General features: G+C 46.0%; 1 protein-coding gene across 6 annotated transcripts in view; it reads left to right on the forward strand.

Annotated features, from left to right (window-relative positions):
- Positions 1-19,782, forward strand: part of REPS2 (RALBP1 associated Eps domain containing 2) — a 301,690-nt gene that overhangs the window by 56,406 nt on the left and 225,502 nt on the right. The gene's annotated exons all lie outside the window — the stretch shown is intronic.

Here is a 19,782-nt window from a genome sequence, read left to right on the forward strand (position 1 = left end):
CCAATATAAGTCTATGGGTGCGCATATGTGCGCATTGGCATGCTTATGTATGCGTTTTTTTGCACATGCGTTTTTTTTTGTTAACCATGGAATTTAGGGGTTTGGGTTAGAGTTAGGGTTAGTTAAGGGGGTTTAGGGTTAGGGTTAGGGTCAGGGTTAGGGTTAAGTATGGTTTGGTTAAGGGTTAGGGTCAGGGTTAGGGTTAGGGTCAGGGTTAGGGTTAAGTATGGTTTGGTTAAGGGTTAGGGTCAGGGTTAGGGTTAGGGTTAGGGTCAGGGTTAGGGTCAGGGTTAGGGTTAAGTATGGTTTGGTTAAGGGTTAGGGTCAGGGTTAGGGTTAGGGTTAAGTATGGTTTGGTTAAGGGTTAGGGTCAGGGTTAGGGTCAGGGTTAGGGTCAGGGTTAGGGTTAAGTATGGTTTGGTTAAGGGTTAGGGTCAGGGTTAGGGTTAGGGTTAAGGTTAGTTAGGGTTTGGGTTAGGGTTAAGTATGGTTTGGTTAAGGGTTAGGGTCAGGGTTAGGGTTAAGTATGGTTTGGGTTAGGGTTAGGGTTAGGGTCAGGGTTAGGGTTAGGGTTAAGGTTAGTTAGGGTTTGGGTTAGGGTTAAGTATGGTTTGGTTAAGGGTTAGGGTCAGGGTTAGGGTTAGGGTTAAGTATGGTTTGGTTAAGGGTTAGGGTCAGGGTTAGGGTTAGGGTTAGGGTCAGGGTTAGGGTTAAGTATGGTTTGGTTAAGGGTTAGGGTCAGGGTTAGGGTTAGGGTTAGGGTTAAGGTTAGTTAGGGTTTGGGTTAGGGTTAAGTATGGTTTGGTTAAGGGTTAGGGTCAGGGTTAGGGTTAAGTATGGTTTGGGTTAGGGTTAGGGTCAGGGTTAGGGTTAGGGTTAGGGTTAAGGTTAGTTAGGGTTTGGGTTAGGGTTAAGTATGGTTTGGTTAAGGGTTAGGGTCAGGGTTAGGGTTAAGTATGGTTTGGTTAAGGGTTAGGGTTAGGGTTAAGGTTAGTTAGGGTTTGGGTTAGGGTTAAGTATGGTTTGGTTAAGGGTTAGGGTCAGGGTTAGGGTTAAGTATGGTTTGGTTAAGGGTTAGGGTCAGGGTTAGGGTTAAGTATGGTTTGGTTAAGGGTTAGGGTTAGGGTCAGGGTTAGGGTTAGGGTTAGGGTCAGGGTTAGGGTTAGTAAAGTCATGGTTTGGGTTAGTGTGAGGGGCCACCTAATGTTGGAAAAAAACGCAAACGCGGTAAAAACGCACTAAAAACGCATAAAAACGCTGCGTTTTTTTCATGCATGCTCATAAAAATGCTTGAAAAAAACGCAGCAGTTGTATGCTTTTGTATGCGTTTTTCAATGCGTTTTTTTGCGGGAAAAACGCGCTGCAAAAAAAAGCAAGTGTGAAACAGGCCTTACATCCTGAAATGAAAAGTCTGCAGTCACTCTATGTGACTGCAGACTGCCACTTTGTGACAGTATACAATGCACACTCTGTCATGATCCCCAAGCGAGTGTGTGGTCATGTGACCGCATATATGCGATTTGCATACTTGCATTCATGTGCAGACTATTCTTATCTTCTTCTCTCAATAAAAAATGTGAGACACCGGATGGGACCAGTCGGCACATGAACATAAGTACAGTGGGGGAAATAAGTATTTGATGCCTTGCTGATTTTGTGAGTTTGCCCCCTGAGAAAGACATGAACAGTCTACAATTTTAAGAGTAGATTAATTTTATCATTGAGAGAATATCAAAAATAAAATCCAGAAGATCACATTGTATAAATTATATAAATGTATCTGCATTTTGCAGTGAGAAATATGTATTTGATCCCTCTGGCAAATATGACTTAATACTTGGTGGTAAGCACAGCAGTCAGACATTTTTTGTTGCTGATGGTGAGGTTTGCGCAAATGCAGGAGGAATTTTGGTCCACTCCTCTTTACAGATCATCTCTAAATCATTAAGATTTTGAGGCTGTCACTTGGCAACTCGGAGCTTCAACTCCCTCTATAAGTTTTCTATGGGCTTAAGGTCTGGAGACTGGCTGGGCCACTCCATGACCTTAATGTGCTTCTTTTTCAGCCACTCCTTTGTTGCCTTGGCTGTATGTTTTGGGTCATTGTCTTGCTGGAACACCCAGCCACGACCCATTTTTAAAGCCCTGGCGAAGGGTAGGAGATTGTCACTCAGGATTTCAGGGTACATAGCTCCATCCATTCTGCCATTGATGCGGCGAAGTAGTCCTGTGCCCATAGCAGAGAAACACTCCCAAAGCATAATGTTTCCACCTCCATGTTTGACAGAGGGTTACGGTGTTCATTGGACTGGAGTAGGACGGCAGGACTGGAGCAGGATGGAACAAAAACACTGGAGGCAGGACTGGAGTAGGACGGCAGCACTGGAGCAGGATGGAACAGGAACACCAGAGGCAGGACTGGAGCAGGATGGAACAGGAACACTGGAGGCAGGACTGGAGTAGGACAGCAGGACTGGAGCAGGACTGAGAATACTGCAGGGGACACGGAAGACAGGCTGCGAGGCTGCTGCAGGAAACACCAAGGACGGCACCGAGAGGCAGCAGAGAGCACAGGAGGAAGCAGGACCCAGTGTGAAAGGTAACAACGATCAGGCACCTCCTTCAGGGGGAGGCGGCCTGATATGGCCCCGTCTCGTCTGCCATTGGTCCGAAGGTTCTTCCGGGTCAGGGCACAGCCGGAGCACAAGAAGCAGAAGGGAGGCGCGGCCACGGCCTATGGTGCATGCGCTTTGCATGCAGAGATGGCTTCGGCCGCGAGCCTGTCAGAGGTGACCGCCGTGGTTGTCGGGTGGCGAGAGGCTGTGGCGTGGGAGCGGAGGCCGGGTGAATATGCAGAGACGGCGTGGGAGCGGAGGCCAGGGGAGTATGTCGGAGCGGTGTAACACTCTCACCTTCCTTGTTATCAAGGATACCCCGCGAGGTGAGATTTTGCATGGTGCCCCAGATTGATGTCTATTGACAGTCATTTTGCATTTCTTACTATTGCACCAACAGTTGTCTCCTTCTGACCCAATGTCTTACATATGGTTTTGTAGCCCATTCCAGCTTTGTGCAGGTCTATGATCTTGTCCCTGACATTCTTAGAAAGCTCTTTGGTCTTGCCCATGTTGTAGAGGTTAGAGACTGACTGATTAATTGAGTCTGTGGACAGGAGTCTTTTATAATGATGACTATGTAAGACAGCTGTCTTTAATGCAGGTAACGAGTTGATTAGGAGCGTGTAACTGGTCTGTAGGAGCCAGAACTCATAATAGCTGGTAGGGGATCAAATACTTATTTTGCACTGCAAAATGCAAATAAATTTATATAATTTATACAATGTGATTTTCTGGATTTTATTTTTGATATTCTATCTCTCAATGTTAAAATTAACCTAGCATTAAAATTATAGACTGTTCATGTCTTTGTCAGTTGGCAATCTTACTAAATCAGCACAAGGGATCAAATACTTATTTCCTCCACTGAAACAAAGAACCACTCTAGGAGATAAAAGCGCAAATAGGGCCTTGTCCGATGATAGTTTAAAAATAAATATCAGTTTGCACTCACCCTAGTCTTCAATATTGTAAAAGCCCACAGGACTCATCAGAGCCAACAGCTGCCGCAGATCCACAGGTCAAACTAATTGACCGATTCACAATAGCAGATAGAAGGAAACGTGGATATTGACCGCGCTGCTGTAGAAATCACAATCCCAGTATATGGATAAAAAATTGGTATTTTATTCACTATTCTCTCAATGTGTTTCGAAGTTCACATAACTTCTTCCTCAGGAGATGCATAACTTTTGACTTCTCTCCAAATGTAATGTTTATGGTTGTGGCCAAAAAGTTCAATTTTGGTCTCATCACTCCAAATTACCTTGTTCCAGACTGGACTATGCACCCCATTTTTCTTCAAGTGCCTTCTTTTTGTGCATCTTGAAACAGCCACACTGCTAGTTTTCAGAGAGTCCAGTATTTCAGCTGATGTTACTTGTGGGTTTTTCTTTGCATCCCAAACAATTTTCCTGGCAGTTGTGGACAACATTTTTGTTGGTCTACCTGACCGTGATTTTTATTTTACAAAGCCCCTGATTTTCCATCTTTTAATCACAGTTTGAATGCTGATGACTGGCATTATCAATTCCTTGGATATCTTTTTGTATCCCTTTCCTGTTTTATACAGATCAACTACCTTTTCCCATAGGTCCATTGATAATTCTTTTGCTTTCCCCATGACTCACAATCCAGAAACGTCAGTGGCTGGATGAAAGATGCAAGAGTCTGTCTGGATCACAGAAACTCACTCAGCTTTTATGCACACACACTGATTACAAGCAAACAGGTCACAGGTGAGGATGTTACCTTTAGTAGCCATTCAAACCCATTTGTGTCAACTTCTGTGCAGGGTATCAGGCCAAAATCCCCAGGGTATGTAAATTTTTGATCAGGGTCATTTAGATGTTTTGGGTTGTTATTATGATTTAAAAAGAGAAAACACAGTAGTTTGACAATAAATGGCTTCACCCAACCACTAACCATGAGTGGATAAAAAGTTTTGGTGTTATCATTCATATTCTCTGAAAAAAGGCCAAGAAAGCAAAAATTTTGAGCACAACTGAATATGCTCCCTCATCATTGTATATGCTCCCCCAATCCATATATTTGTTCCCCCAATCCATATGTATGCTCCCCCATCTTTGTATATGACCCCCAGCCTTGCATATGCACCCCATATGCATTCCATCCTGGTATATGCTCCCCCATCCTTGTATATGCTCCCCCATCCCATTTATGTGCCCCCATCCATGTATATGTTCCCCCATCCTTGCATATGCCCCGCCATCCTGGTATATGCCCCCCAATCCATGTATATGCTCATCTATCCTTGTATATGCTCCCCCATCCTGGTGTATGCCCCCCCATCCTGGTGTATGCCCCCCATCCTTCTAGTGCCGTTGTTTTTCAACGCATAGAAAAAAAACACTATAAACACTCCTACTCACCTTTCTTTCTATCCTCCACCGCACCGCCGTCTGAAGCCAGCAGCTGACTTCAGCATCCAAGTGATGCGTATCTCGTCACTGCCATGTGCCCAGTCATGTGTACACTGACGTCAGCTTCTGACCTCTGATTGCCAACAGCGTGTATTGGTGCACACGGACTTGGCAAGTTTGTGCGCTTCCACACAATTCAACTGGGTGTGTATCAGAGGATGCAGATCCAACTGAAGTAGGTGCTGGAGTCTTATGCCTCTCTGGGACACATGCCATAGGTTTGCCACCACTGGTTTAGACCCTCTTCATTACAAAGCAAGGTGCTTGTTTTACTGAACCATCCAAATCCATCTTGCAAAAACAGCAAAGAATTCTAGACTTAACTGGAGAAAACTGGTGACGATAACCTTGCTTCTGCACATTTGTGTTTTTCACTGCTTTGCCAGTTTTCCAGCTATAATGTACACTTTAAAAAAAGTGCTTTTCTAGGTGAAGTTGACATCAAAAGGTCCTTTGTTGAAGCTTACAATTGTGTCCAAAAGGGTTCAATCTATGATCCAACTTTTTCTGAACTCTTGCGATTATTCACATCACCTGTACCAATGATAACTAATATATATAAAACGTTACACTTATTTCTTGAGTATATCCAATAATATGTTCCAAGACCCCAGCACCTTAAATCTGTTAATATCCCTATTTCTTTCAATTGGTTTTCCAAGAAAGAAGGAAACAGGCAACAAGACATATAAAAAAATGAAATAACTTATACCTATTACTCCCTGTTGTTCGAGACCTGCTTTCCCGTTGCTTGATGCTCATCTTAAGCCATGGACCGGGGTGGCATCCTCAGGATACAATGAAGCCGTGGAAAAGGAAAGCAGTAAATACTAAACTTGTCAAATGAACTTTTACTGTTAGACTATGGTCTCACGGTCAGTATTTGGTCAGTATTTTATATCAGTATTTGTTTCTCTCCTGGTTATAGCTTACAATTGGAGAAAAAGTACAATAAAAACACGTGCAACACTTCTGCATTTTTAATCCACTCCTGGTTTTGTCTTACAAATACTGATTTGAAATACTGACCAAATACTGATAGTGCGACCGTAGCCAACTAACAAAATGTAACAGATTAATTCACACGCACCGGGTCAGAACTGCGCTGCATCACTCAGAAGGCATGTAAATGTAAACTACGTTACAATAATTTACCTAGCTGTTAACTCGCCCAGTGCGGCTAACGAGCATTTGTTCCAGGTTTCCAAGTAGTCAAATGAATTCCAGTGGCGGCCTATTGGTAATGCTGCACAGCAGTTTACAAATTTAACAAAAGGACTCTAAACCCACTAGGTAGAACCTAGTTATTACATTATACACCGTCGTGTTCACTTTAAGGACCATGTGAATGCAATGGGAAATAGCGGCCTCCTGTGACTGGTGATTAGTACTGCAGACAAGAATATTATCAATGTCTAACAAAATAGAACAGCTGCAAATTACATGCAAACAGTTAATGGTAGGTGATGGTCAGCGGCATATTCCCCATCAGCTCTATAGCCACCCCACCAGAGGTTGACATCCTCGACCACCTTCCCCATACAAATTCGTCTTGCTCATAACGCTGTGGAGATATACCAGCATTGAGCCTGGCCATCCTGCGCAGAGTCGTAGGACAAGGAACATCGGGCACATCTATTGGAGGAGAGACTGCTGACTTGCTGGTGGCCGGTTGTACCCCCTCCTGGGTGACCACTGTCCTTAGTACTCTATTCGGTGTTGGAACAGCTGATATTTCCTGGGCTTGATCTTGAGGTCGTGGTCTTGCAGCCACCCTAGGACTCACCGCAGATTCTGGAGGTGATCCTCGAAGGAGGTCCCGAACACCCCCACATCATCCAGACAGTGCTCCATCAACTGCTGGAATCTTCCTGGGGCATTGGACAGGCTGAACAGCATCCAATTGAACTTGTAGAGTCCCATGGGTAGGATGAAAGTTGTCTTTGCCTTGTCCTTCTCAGTCACTGGTCCCTGCCAGTACCCACTGGCCAGATCAAGAGTGGAGAGAATTTTGAATGACTCAGAACACACAGTGATCCATGGAAGAGGGTAGGGTAGGCATCCGGAATGGTCTAGGCATTCAATTTCCAGTAGTCTACACAGAATGGGAGGGACACATGTTTTTTTGCACCAAGTCCACTGGAGCAGCCCAAGGACTTTGACTCTCCTAGATCACCCAAATCTCCAACTTGCTGACCACCATGTCTTTTACCTCCTGATACATTTTGTGTGGAATTTGCCGGTACCGTTCCCAAATTGGCGCGGAGTCACCGGTCGGAATTTCGTGGTTAATTGTGGAAGCACACCAAAAGTCCTCGTCATGTCTTGAAAACGCCACCTGGAATTCCCACAGTGTCTTCCAGAAGCTTTTGTTGTCCCAGAGCCAGGATCCGGTGGTCCACCCCAATCTGGGTCTTGATCACTCGGCCATTCCACTCTTTCGTTGGGGTCTCTTTCCACTGGGCATCTTCGGAAAAAGTCTAAGCTGACCTCTTATGTGGCTGTAGCGTGAAGCTTTCTTGTCGAAGAATTACTCCATTGGGAACATAAACTTCGATAGCAGGATATTTCCGGAAACTATTAACTTGCTATCTATGACACTGATGCAGCATACGGGCACACATCAATTCAGAGAGTGGCAAGGGCCTGCACTACCAGTGGCCGAAACAGCATTTCTCCCTGGGCAATAGGCTCAATCAGGACCTCCAGCCCACTCAGTTGTCGCCAAACCCCCAACGGCACTATCAATATCTGTTCTTGTCATGGCGGGATCTTCACTGGGGGCTTCATCGGCACTTTTATTCATCCAATGGACTGACCATACATTGTGCTTTGTTGCAGACTACAGCACCTCACCATTTGTTGCAGAACCTTATTGGTCAGCCAGTGTGTGGTGTTCCGTTGCCAATATTTAGGTCCTTTTTTGGCATCAAGATGATGGTCTAGGTCTCTTAGCATGTTCATAGCTAGTGTTACATCTAATCCTCTTGGGGCAGATGGTCCACCAGCACAATCCCCTTCTTGCCAATGTCTTGCCCAAACAATAGAACCCGGTCCAGACTATCGCTTGTTTAGCCATCTCACTGTTATTGGCCACCGTCAACCTGATGACTCTTCTGTCTTCCAGTTCCATCATGTGCCCGAAATGTCTCTCAAAGAACTGCAGAGGCATAATGGTGCACTCCGACCTGGTGTCGACTAGCCAGCTTACCTGCTGGCCTTCTAACTCGACTTCCATAATGGGGCTACTGGCATATAGGTCGTGTTCATTGCGCAGGGGGCTTGGCGTTCGGAGAACTTCCCCAGGGCACCCAACTTCTACCGCAGGAGAGAGTTTAATGCTGACTCGGACCTCATCTATACAGGACACTCTCTGGCGATATTGTCAGAAGCACAAGCATAGAGGTGCCCAGGAGGGTCTCAGTTTTGATGTGTCATGACACACAAGTCCCTGCATCCTGGCTGGCCCTGCCATATGAGCCTGAGGTTGCGGTGCTGTTAGCAGTGTTTGGTGTGACTGAGTCCTTATCTGATCTATTTCTAGAAGGAGCTCCCACATTTGCTCCAGCTGTGCTGTCGTCATGGTCTGGATTGCTTCTCTCAGGGCCGCTGCCTCTTCGGATCCAGTCCGAGCTTCTGTAATTTGGGTACTATTCACCGACTTCTTGATCAACTGATTTTACTCCTCTTCTTGTTCTAGAGCAGCCAGGTAGCTGTCACCAAACGATCAGTTACCAAAAGTCATGTCTCGAAGCTTGTGTTGTAAAGACTTATTAGATATCCCAGCAATAAACTGGTACTTCAGGAGCTGGTCCAGCTCCTGAATGGCACCCATGCCTTTTGAGTCGCGTCTCCGGATCTCCTGCATTGCCTCCTTAAGGGTGTTCGTGTACTGCATTAGGGTTTCCCTCTCATGCTGTGGCCAATTGAAGAATTCCTACTCATCTGCACCACCTGCAGGCAAGTTCCATTGACACTTTCAAGCAGGGATAATATCTTCTCTATGGAGTCTCTCTCGGATTCAGGGTGCACCATCACTGTCCGCCTGGCGTAACCCTCTTGTACGTTCAGAGCTTAACTTTCAACAACCATTTCACCAACCAAAATGTAACAGTTAATTCACATACACCCGGTCTGACCTGACTGGGACCACTGTGCTGCGTCACTCAGTGTGCACTTAAATATTGACTATGTTACAATAATTTACCTAGTTGTGCACCCGCCTAGTGCAGCTACCCAGCATTTACCTGGAGAACTGGAACAATCAAATGAATGCCAGGGTTGGCCTATTGGTGATGTAGAACAGCAGTTTACAGACTTAACAAAATGACTCTAAACCCTCTAGGTAGAACCCAGTTATTGAATTCTACACCGTCGTATTCATTTTAAGGACTAAGTGAGTGCAATGGGCCACTTCTTGGATCACCTCTGTATACTTTGATAGATTCCCCTTTAATGCTGTAGTCTTTGTAAGTCACTAGAGGTTCAGCAAGCTGAGTCTGATAGTCAATGATCCATTCATCTGCCTGTGTCTCCCTGCCTGAGTTTGGCGCCAAACTGTGTGTGTGTGTGTGTGTGCATGCTCCCACCATAATCCTCATAGTGGGCCTAAGCACAGGGCTTACTGACCTGAGTATGATCGCTGTGTCATTGCAGAGATGAGCCCGCCTGGACGACGGCTGTTTGACCAAGGGATGCCGAATTTCTAACCGGTGTGTGGTACCACAGCTGACTTACTGGAGGGCTGTCATGGTTAGGACATGGTTAATGTCCTGTTCTGACAGGGTTAACATTGCCGGCCTCTCTTTGGATCTGGGAGGGGTATTTATGCTCACTCCATACTGGCATTCTCTCTCAGTTATACTGCTATTCTGGTGTGTCTGACCCCTGGTGTGTGTACTCTGCATTGTTTGTTTGCTTCCCGTGTATGACCCGGCTTGTTCCTTCACTCTGTACTCCGTCTCTCGTTTTTGGTACCATTGTCTTTTCTGGTTCTGACCTCCTGGCTTGGCTATCGTTACTCCGTTACAGTTTACCCCTATTGTACCGTCTAATACCTGTTCTGGTTTTCTGATCTATTGCTACGTCCTGACTATTCTTTCTGTCTAATCCCTTTGGTACTGTCCTGCTATCTCGTGCTTTGACCCGGCTTGATCTGGTGTCTGTCTCTGTCTATGCTCCTTGGTAACATTGTCCTGTAGTTACCCTTCTAGGAGTTTCCCTGCAGCTCCTAGCTCTGTGGAGCTTAGGCCACGCCCCCAGCAGTCACGTGATTCAGGTCCTGGAGCATGCATTGTCACCACTGCTGCTCGCTCCGCAGGTACCTTTGTGCACAGTCTTTGTACTCAGGACACGCGCCCTGGCTCAGTGAGCAAGTGCAGTGCGGTGTTCCTGACATTATAACTGACCGTTTCAGTTTTTTTTTCCTCTGAAGGAAAAAAAAAAAAAAAAAAAAAGTGTGTGTTATCCTCATGGATCCCATACAAGCCTTGGCTGATCAGGTCAAGCACCTGACCCAAATGTTCCATAAACTCAATGTGGAACAGACCACGATGGCCCATACCCAGCAACAGTTGGTGGTTACTGTGCAGGGGGCTGTCGATGCAGGGGCTTCTAGTTCTGGGGGTAGGGATGTGTCATTAGTGTCCCCCGAATCTCCAGTCAAATTACCTGATCCCTTCTCAGGGGATAAAAAGGAGTTCAGGTCTTTCAGAGAAGGATGCAAGCTTTTTTTTTCTCTAAGGCCCCGCTCCTCCGGGGATGAGTTTCAGAGGGTGGGGGTCATTATTTCCCTACTTCGGGGGGCTCCGCAAGCATGGGCTTTCTCTCTGTCTTCCTCTGCTCCTGAACGTATGTCAGTGAACTTGTTCTTTGAGGCTCTGGGGCACATTTATGACGAGCCTGATAGAGTGCGTCTGGCAGAGGATATGGTGATGAGTGTGACACAGGAAAGGCACTCTGCTGCATGGTTCTGCTCAGAGTTTAGACGTTGGACCGCCGAAGTATCCTGGAATGACGCCGCCCTGAGGGGGTTGTTTCGCAGGGGCCTTTCTGACCGTCTGCAGGACGCTCTGGCATTACATCCGCAACCTGATACCTTGGAGGACGCCATGATGCAGGCGGTCCGTATGGACCGGAGACTCCGTGCTAGAGGAATGATGCAACAAGAGTCTCCCTTGTACCCCAAATTGTGTGACACTTCACCCGTATCTGAGCCCATGAACGTTGGGTCAGTCTCGGTTAAGGAGAAAGAGAGAAGGCACCGCAGAGACAACCTACTATGTTTTTACTGTGGAGCCTCTGGACATTGGAAAAGGAATTGTCCCTCCTGCCCTTCTTCAGAGAAACGACTGAGTCTGGGCAACAATCGAGGAGGTTGTCCAGACTCCCAGGTACATTTTTTCTCACGTATAAAAATGGTCCTCCAGGTTGAATTGTAAATTGCTGGCGGTCCTGTTATGACCACCGCCTTTGTTGACTGTGGTTCCTCCATTAATCTGATTGATGCCCAAGTTGTGACTCTTAATAAGATAGGGACAGTCAGGTTAAAAGACCCTGTTAAAATTGTGGCTGTGGATTCATCCCCTCTTACCCGGGATGGAATTTGTTTTATGTCTGAAGTTTTTTCTATGAAAGTGGGTTCCACTCATATGGAAAATTTAAGTTGTTTTGTTATGAATAATCTGCCTGCAGGACTGGTATTGGGAATGCCCTGGTTGCAACGCCACAATCTTATTGATTGGGTGAAGGGGGAGATCACCCGTTGGGGATGTAATGATAATGGTCTGTGTTGTAACCCGGTTCCTTTTGTCAATCCGATAAAATCTGTATCTGTGTCATCTGTCGGTCTGGACGGTATTCCGGAGTACCTGAGAGACCTTAAAGATGTGTTTTCCGAAAGCGAGGCCGATGCGCTCCCACCACATAGACCATATGATTGTGCTATCGATTTAGTACCTGGAGCCAAATTACCCAAGGCTCGTTTGTTTAATTTGAGCGCCAAGCTATGAAAGAGTACATTAAAGAAAGCCTTCGCAAGGGGCATATTCGGCCCTCGGTCTCACCCGTGGCAGCGGGGTTTTTCTTTGTAAAGAAAAAAGATGGTGGGTTGCGACCGTGCCTCGACTTTCGAGAACTGAACAAAATTACTGTTAAGAACACGTACCCTCTCCCGTTGATTCCTGATCTATGCAATCAACTCACGGGGGCCAAATGGTTTTCTAAGCTCGATCTACGAGGGGCTTATAACCTTATAAGGATCCGGGAGGGGGACGAATGGAAAACAGCGTTCCTGACAACTGAGGGGCTGTTTGAAAACCTGGTTATGCCCTTCGGCCTCACTAATGCTCCTGCGGTTTTTCAGAACTTTATTAATGTTGTTTTTTCTGACTTGATTGGACGTTATGTAGTCATTTACCTGGATGACATCTTGATTTACTCTGAGGACAGTCAGTCACACTTGCATCATCTGCGTACGGTGCTTATGAGACTCCGGGAGAACCATTTGTATGCTAAGCTGGAGAAGTGCTCATTTTTTATGCAAGAACTGTCTTTTCTGGGTGTAATTGTATCCGGGGAGGGATTCCGCATGGATCCAGGGAAGGTTCAGGCCATTACAGATTGGGTGCAGCCTCATGACCTGAAGGAGTTGCAGCGATTTCTGGGCTTCGCTAATTATTATAGGAAGTTCATTAAAGGGTTCTCGCAGGTGGTAAAACCCTTGACGGACCTCACTCTTAAAGGGGCAGATGTAAAAAGTTGGTCTGTGGCCGCAAAAAATTCCTTCCTGGCATTAAAGAAGTGTTTTACTACAGCCCCTGTGTTGGTACAACCCGATTCGTCAAGACCTTTTATCGTCGAGGTCGATGCTTTGGAGGTGGGGGTGGGGGCAGTATTGTCACAGGGCCCCTCTACCCTGACTAACCTCAAACCCTGTGCCTTTTTCTCTAAGAAGTTCTCGTCGGCCGAGAGAAACTATGATGTCGGTAACAGGGAACTGTTAGCAGTTAAATTGGCCTTTGAAGAATGGAGGCATTTTTTGGAGGGGGCCGCTCATCCCATTACGGTCGTCACTGATCATAAAAACCTGGCCTATATCGAGTCTGCTAAGAGATTGACCCCCAGACAGGCTCGGTGGGCACTTTTTTTTTCTCGATTTCAATTTACCATCACGTTCCGACCAGGGTCTAAAAATGTAAAGGCAGATGCCTTATCCCGAAGTTTTGATTCTGTGTCCCCTCCAGAACCTCCTTCCTCCATTCTTCAACCGGGAGTGGTTGTAGCCGAAATCTCTTCTGAGTTACAGAGAGAGATTCTGGAAGCACAAGCACAAGCTCCCAGGAATAAACCCCCAGGTAAATTGTTTGTACCCGAACAATTCCGTCCCACACTCCTTCAAGAATTTCATGACTCTATGTTAAGTGCATACTCTGGTATTGCAGCTACCCGGGGGGCAGTAGCTAGGGGTTTTTGGTGGCCCTCTATGGGTACTGATATAAAAAGGTTTGTGAATACTTGTGGGGTGTGCGCGCGCTCTAAAAGCTCTCAGGTCCGGCCGGCCGGGGAATTGGTGCCTTTGCCAATTCCAGATAAACCATGGACACACCTGTCCATGGACTTTATCACTAACCTTCCACCTTCCAAGGGCAACTCAGTGGTATGGGTAGTGGTTGATAGATTTTCTAAGCAAGCCCACTTTGTGCCATTACCTGCGTTACCATCTGCTGAAACCTTGGCTCGTTTGTTTATACAGCACATTGTTCGACTGCATGGAGTGCCTGTGAACGTGGTGTCGGACAGGGGTGTGCAATTTGTGGCCAGGTTTTGGAGAGCGTTTTGTATGAAGTTGGGGGTCACGTTGTCATTCTCCTCTGCCTATCACCCGGAATCTAACGGACAAACGGAACGCACCAACCAGTCATTGGAGCAGATTCTGAGATGCCTGGCCTCCTCCAGACAGGAAGACTGGTGTGAGGTATTGCCCATGGCAGAATTTGCATTCAACTGTCGGGTTAATCAGTCTACCGGAAAGCCTCCCTTTCTGGTCAATTATGGGTTTATTCCGCAGTTTGGGGAATTTTCCCGTATGGATTCGGATTGCCCTGGTGCCGAGGGGATGGTACAACAATTAGAAACCCTCTGGAAGGAGGTACAGGGGAACATCTCCAAAGCCCAGAAGAAGTTCAAACATTTTGCAGACAGGAGGAGGGGGGTGGTTCCTGCGTTGACAGTGGGGGAAAAAGTCTGGTTGTCCACTCGTAACATCAAACTTAAAATACCCTCTATGAAGTTGGGCCCCAAATTTATTGGCCCATACAAGATTGTAGAGGTGATCAACCCGGTGGCATACAGATTACAGTTGCCCACCTCCTTCAAAATCTCTAACGTCTTCCACAGGTCCCTATTAAAACCTGTGGGGACAGTTAGAGAAGATCCCTCATCCGTGGCTCCACCAGTGTTGGTAGAGGGTCAACTGGAGTACGAGGTAGGGAGCATCATTGATTCGCGGTGGGTGCGCCGGAGACTTCAGTACCTTATCCATTGGAAGGGATATTCCGTTGAGGATCGATCGTGGGTTCAGGCCAGTTCGGTGCACGCTGATCGACTGGTTCGGGCTTTTCATGCCAGGTACCCTGAGAAACCTGGGGGTCCGGTGGCCCCCCATTAAGAGGGGGGTACTGTCATGGTTAGGACATGGTTAATGTCCTGTTCTGACAGGGTTAACATTGCCGGCCTCTCTTTGGATCTGGGAGGGGTATTTATGCTCACTCCATACTGGCATTCTCTGTCAGTTATACTGCTATTCTGGTGTGTCTGACCCCTGGTGTGTGTACTCTGCATTGTTTGTTTGCTTCCCGTGTATGACCCGGCTTGTTCCTTCACTCTGTACTCCGTCTCTCGTTTTTGGTACCATTGTCTTTTCTGGTTCTGACCTCCTGGCTTGGCTATCGTTACTCCGTTACAGTTTACCCCTATTGTACCGTCTAATACCTGTTCTGGTTTTCTGATCTATTGCTACGTCCTGACTATTCTTTCTGTCTAATCCCTTTGGTACTGTCCTGCTATCTCGTGCTTTGACCCGGCTTGATCTGGTGTCTGTGTCTGTCTATGCTCCTTGGTAACATTGTCCTGTAGTTACCCTTCTAGGAGTTTCCCTGCAGCTCCTAGCTCTGTGGAGCTTAGGCCACGCCCCCAGCAGTCACGTGATTCAGGTCCTGGAGCATGCATTGTCACCACTGCTGCTCGCTCCGCAGGTATCTTTGTGCACAGTCTTTGTACTCAGGACACGCGCCCTGGCTCAGTGAGCAAGTGCAGTGCGGTGTTCCTGACAAGGGCCTACTGGGTGTCTCAGAGATGTTGGATTCTGGGGATTTTGACACTGCTACTTCCTGTGGACGTTGTCGCTCAGAACCTTCCCTCTGCTGGTGAAACTGAAACAGGATGGTATCCTCTGCTGCCTGGTGCAGTCTTTGTCCCCCTGGAACACTCGGCTCGTGGATGGCGCTCGGCGGAGATGTTACACATTCTCCTTCCAGCTCTTACCTCGCTGTCACAAGAAGACCACTGAACCAACCCCTTCCTGTCTGGAACTTCCTTCCAATTGCTTACACTTCCCTCTGATCTGGGGCTCCATCTGATTCTGTCCAAATTCCAGTTCAGTCCAGCAGAACAGAGTCCATTTAACATAAACACAAGTCTATGCCAAAAGAATAGCTGTTTCTATGTCAGCAAACAAAACTTGGTTACTGCCTCTGAATAAAAATCCTGCACAAATCAGTTTAAAAGAGAGTCATAGGAGTTACAGGGGAAACAGTGGCCTCCTGTGACCAGTGATTAGTACTGCAGGCAAGAATATTCTCAATATCCATGTACATTACTAATTTACTAATAAAATAGAATAGCAGCTGAAAATTACATGCAAACAGTTAATGGTAGGTGACGGTCAGTGGCCTATTCCCTATCTCCTCACATTTACACTGACTGCAGATGTCACAGTCTGTATACCACATGTCACATCTGCATCCAGTCTCTGGCCTCATTGTCAGACTGGCATGGACAGAGGAACAGGTAAATCTCCCAGTAGGCCACTGTGCAGGGATGAGACACTTTCCCCCTTACATAAGCAGTAGTTGGCACAATATACTTGATTCACTTTGTGCACACAGAAGCAGATTCTCATCATTCATTAGTGAATGAAAGTAATATAATATTTGTACGCAGCTGAACAGTATGTCCCCAGAGTCAATGTTATTGGTAGGCTCCTGGCACCCCTGTCACACACTGTTCAGGGGCACTAAGGCTAGGTTTACATTAGCGTTTGAGTCCGCAGCATGGTGCCACGTACTTCTTTCCGTAAGCTCTGCCTACTTCTGCATGCATCCTGCATACCTGTCTTTAACATTGTGTACGCAGGGACATGTATTGTATGCGGATGCGTCCGCATGCGTTGTTTTGACATGCCTGCCGAACGCAAGAAAATGCAACACGGATCCGTTCCTGTACTGACCACAATGTTTTGCACCGGACTGTTATTTCAACGGATCCGCCAAAGGAAGAATTTTAAAGGAACCGCTGCCTGGGGGGGGGGGGGAGAGAGAGAGAGAGAGAGAGAGAGAGAGATTTTTTTCAGCCGCCAGAACAGAGTTTAGGGTTAAATTTGCGGCTGAGTGAAGTCTTTCGAGCATGCGCAGTGAGAAATGCGGATCCGGCCGCCCGAAAAAAGTTGCATGCTCCGTTCAGGCATGTCGGCGGACATCAAAATTTTGGCGGATCCGCAAAAAAGCGGATCCAACGGAAGGCCATCCGTCAAGATCCGCCGGTAATGCAACTCAATGGGAAAAAAACCCGATCCGTCAAAAAAAATGGCGGATTTTGACTGATGGACACAAACGGATGTGTGAAACAGGCCTTAAAGGGAACCTGTCATGTCAGAAACTTCTATTAACCTGCAGATATGGGTTGAATCTGCAGGTCAATAGTGTTTCAAAGGAGTGTGGCCACCGCACTGAAAGCCCTGCAGCCAGGGGGAAATTTGTGCCGGAGAAGGCCATCTTTTATTTGTTTATGCTTAAGCCGGTTTATGAAGTTTTAATAAACCTGAGTGGACACTTTTATGAAACTGTCTCCTGTGCTACTTGCCTCAACCGCAGCTGAGTGAGTACAAAACACTACAATGTATATATAATGTGTATATATATATTGTGACAGGGTCACTGGTGTTGTACATGAGGGGAGATATGTGTCACAAAGATTGCTTTCCTGTGTGATGTGAAAGCTATAAGTGTTTTCTTAAGCATATGTGCTGAGAGCAATCCAGTCGCTATATGGGCAGGCATAACTTTCATGGTGGGTAGGTCAGAGATTGGCAGGACACCTACCCACCATATCTCCACCTCCAGGGTGTGGCTGGAGGGAGTTAAATGTCCAGCCAGTTTTTTTTTTTCTCTGGCTGTGTTGTGTGGTGATAAGAAGTCTCCATACTGAAGCTCATGTTCCATAGGTGTTGTTCCAGAAGTACTGGACAGGACTGTATATGAACTTTTTACTTTCTTTTTACTTTCTTTTTGAGCCAGACGGGCTGCTTTCTGTTACCATTTCGGGTTCCGGTTTTATGATGCAATAAACCACCCTGAGTCTTACACCAAAAGTGGTCCGGTGTCAACCCCTCACAAAATATATATATATATATATATGTATATATATATATATATATATATATAATGTATATATACAGTGCCTTGTGAAAGTATTCGGCTCCCTGGAACCTTTCAACCTTTTCCCACATATCATGCGTCAAACATAAAGATACCAGATGTAAATTTTTGGTGAAGAATCAACAACAAGTGGGACACAATTGTGAAGTTGAACAAAATGTATTGGTTATTTTAAATTTTTGTGGAAATTCAAAAACTGAAAAGTGGGGCGTGCAATTTTATTCGGCCCCTTTAACTTAATACTTTTTTGTGCCACCTTTTGCTGCGTTTACAGGTGCAAGTTGCTTGGGGTATGTCTATCAGTTTTGTACATTGAGAGACTGAAATTCTTGCCCATTCTTCCTTGGCAAACAGCTTGAGCTCAGTGAGGTTTGATGGAGATCATTTGTGAACAGCAGTTTTCAGCTCTTTCCACAGATTCTCGATTGGATTCAGGTCTGGACTTTGACTTGGCCATTCTAACACATGGATACGTTTATTTGTGAACTATTCCATTGTAGATTTTGATTTATGTTTGGGATCATTGTCTTGTTGGAAGACAAATCGCCGTCCCAGTCTCAGGTCTTTTGCAGACTCCAACAGGTTTTCTTCAAGAATGGTCCTGTATTTGGCTCCATCCATCATCCCATCAATTTTAACCATCTTCCCTGTCCCTGCTGAAGAAAAGCAGGCCCACACCATGATGCTGCTACCACCATGTTTGACAGTGGGGATGGTGTGTTCAGGGTGATGAGCTGTGTTGCCTTTACGCCAAACATATCGTTTGGCATTGTTACCAAAAAGTTCGATTTTGGTTTCATCTGACCAGAGCACCTTTTTCCACATGTTTGGTGTGTCTCCCAGGTGGCTTGTTGCAAACTTTAAACAACACTTTTTATGAATATCTTTGAGAAATGGCTTTCTTCTTGCCACTCTTCCATAGAGGAGTCTGTCATTATTTCAAATAAGGGACTTTATTCTGGGTGTTAGTTTTTTGTTTTTTTTACATTTTTACCATGGGGTTAATAATGAGGGCATCTTGTATACACCTCCCCATTACTAACCTCTGGGCTTGATGTCAACTGACAACACAAAGATGACATCAACCTTAATACTACCACCCCACCAGGGCAAGTGGGAAGAGCGAGGCTAAGTGCCAGAATTGGCATATCGTATGGATGTGCCATTTCTGAGGCAGCTGAGAGCTGATGTTTTTAGTCTGGGATGAGGCAAATATCTATGGCCCCTTCCTAGGCTATTAATATCAGCAATCTGCATAGGCTTTGCTGGTTATTCATTATAGGAGACCCTACATTGTTTGGGGGGTCCCCCATTTTAATAACCAGTAAAGGCTTAGTATACAGCCGTGAGATGATATGAATAGTCTGGTAAGCTCCATGGGTACTATCCCCTTCCCAGGGTTTAAACATCTGCCTCCAGCTGTCAGCTGTCCCTCTGCTAATTAATTTAATTTAGGGAACTCCCACACCATTTTTTTCAGATATGTATTTAATTGTTAATCAAATACATGTACAGTAAGCTACACATGCACTGTACTAATTTTATATGTCACTGACGTCTTTATATCAATCTATTCTATGTATATATATATACAGTCACTGGCCACTTTATTAGGTACACCATGCTAGTAACGGGTTGGACCCCCTTTTGCCTTCAGAACTGCCTCAATTCTTCGTGGCAGAGATTCAACAAGGTGCTGGAAGCATTCCTCAGAGATTTTGGACCATATTGACATGACGGCATCACACAGTTGGCGCAGATTTGTCGGCTGCACATCCCTGATGCGAATCTCCCGTTCCACCACATCCCAAAGATGCTCTATTGGATTGAGATCTGGTGACTGAGGAGGCCATTTGAGTACAGTGAACTCATTGTCATGTTCAAGAAACCAATCTGAGATGATTCGAGCTTTATGACATGGCGCATTATCCTGCTGAAAGTAGCCATCAGATGCCTGTTCTTAGCTGAGAGGAGTGGTACCCAGTGTGGTCTTCTGCTGCTGTAGCCCAT

This window comes from Dendrobates tinctorius, unplaced genomic scaffold, assembly GCF_039654945.1.
Source record: "Dendrobates tinctorius isolate UK_male_01 unplaced genomic scaffold, ASM3965494v1 ptg000007l, whole genome shotgun sequence".
Taxonomy (NCBI): domain Eukaryota; kingdom Metazoa; phylum Chordata; class Amphibia; order Anura; family Dendrobatidae; genus Dendrobates; species Dendrobates tinctorius.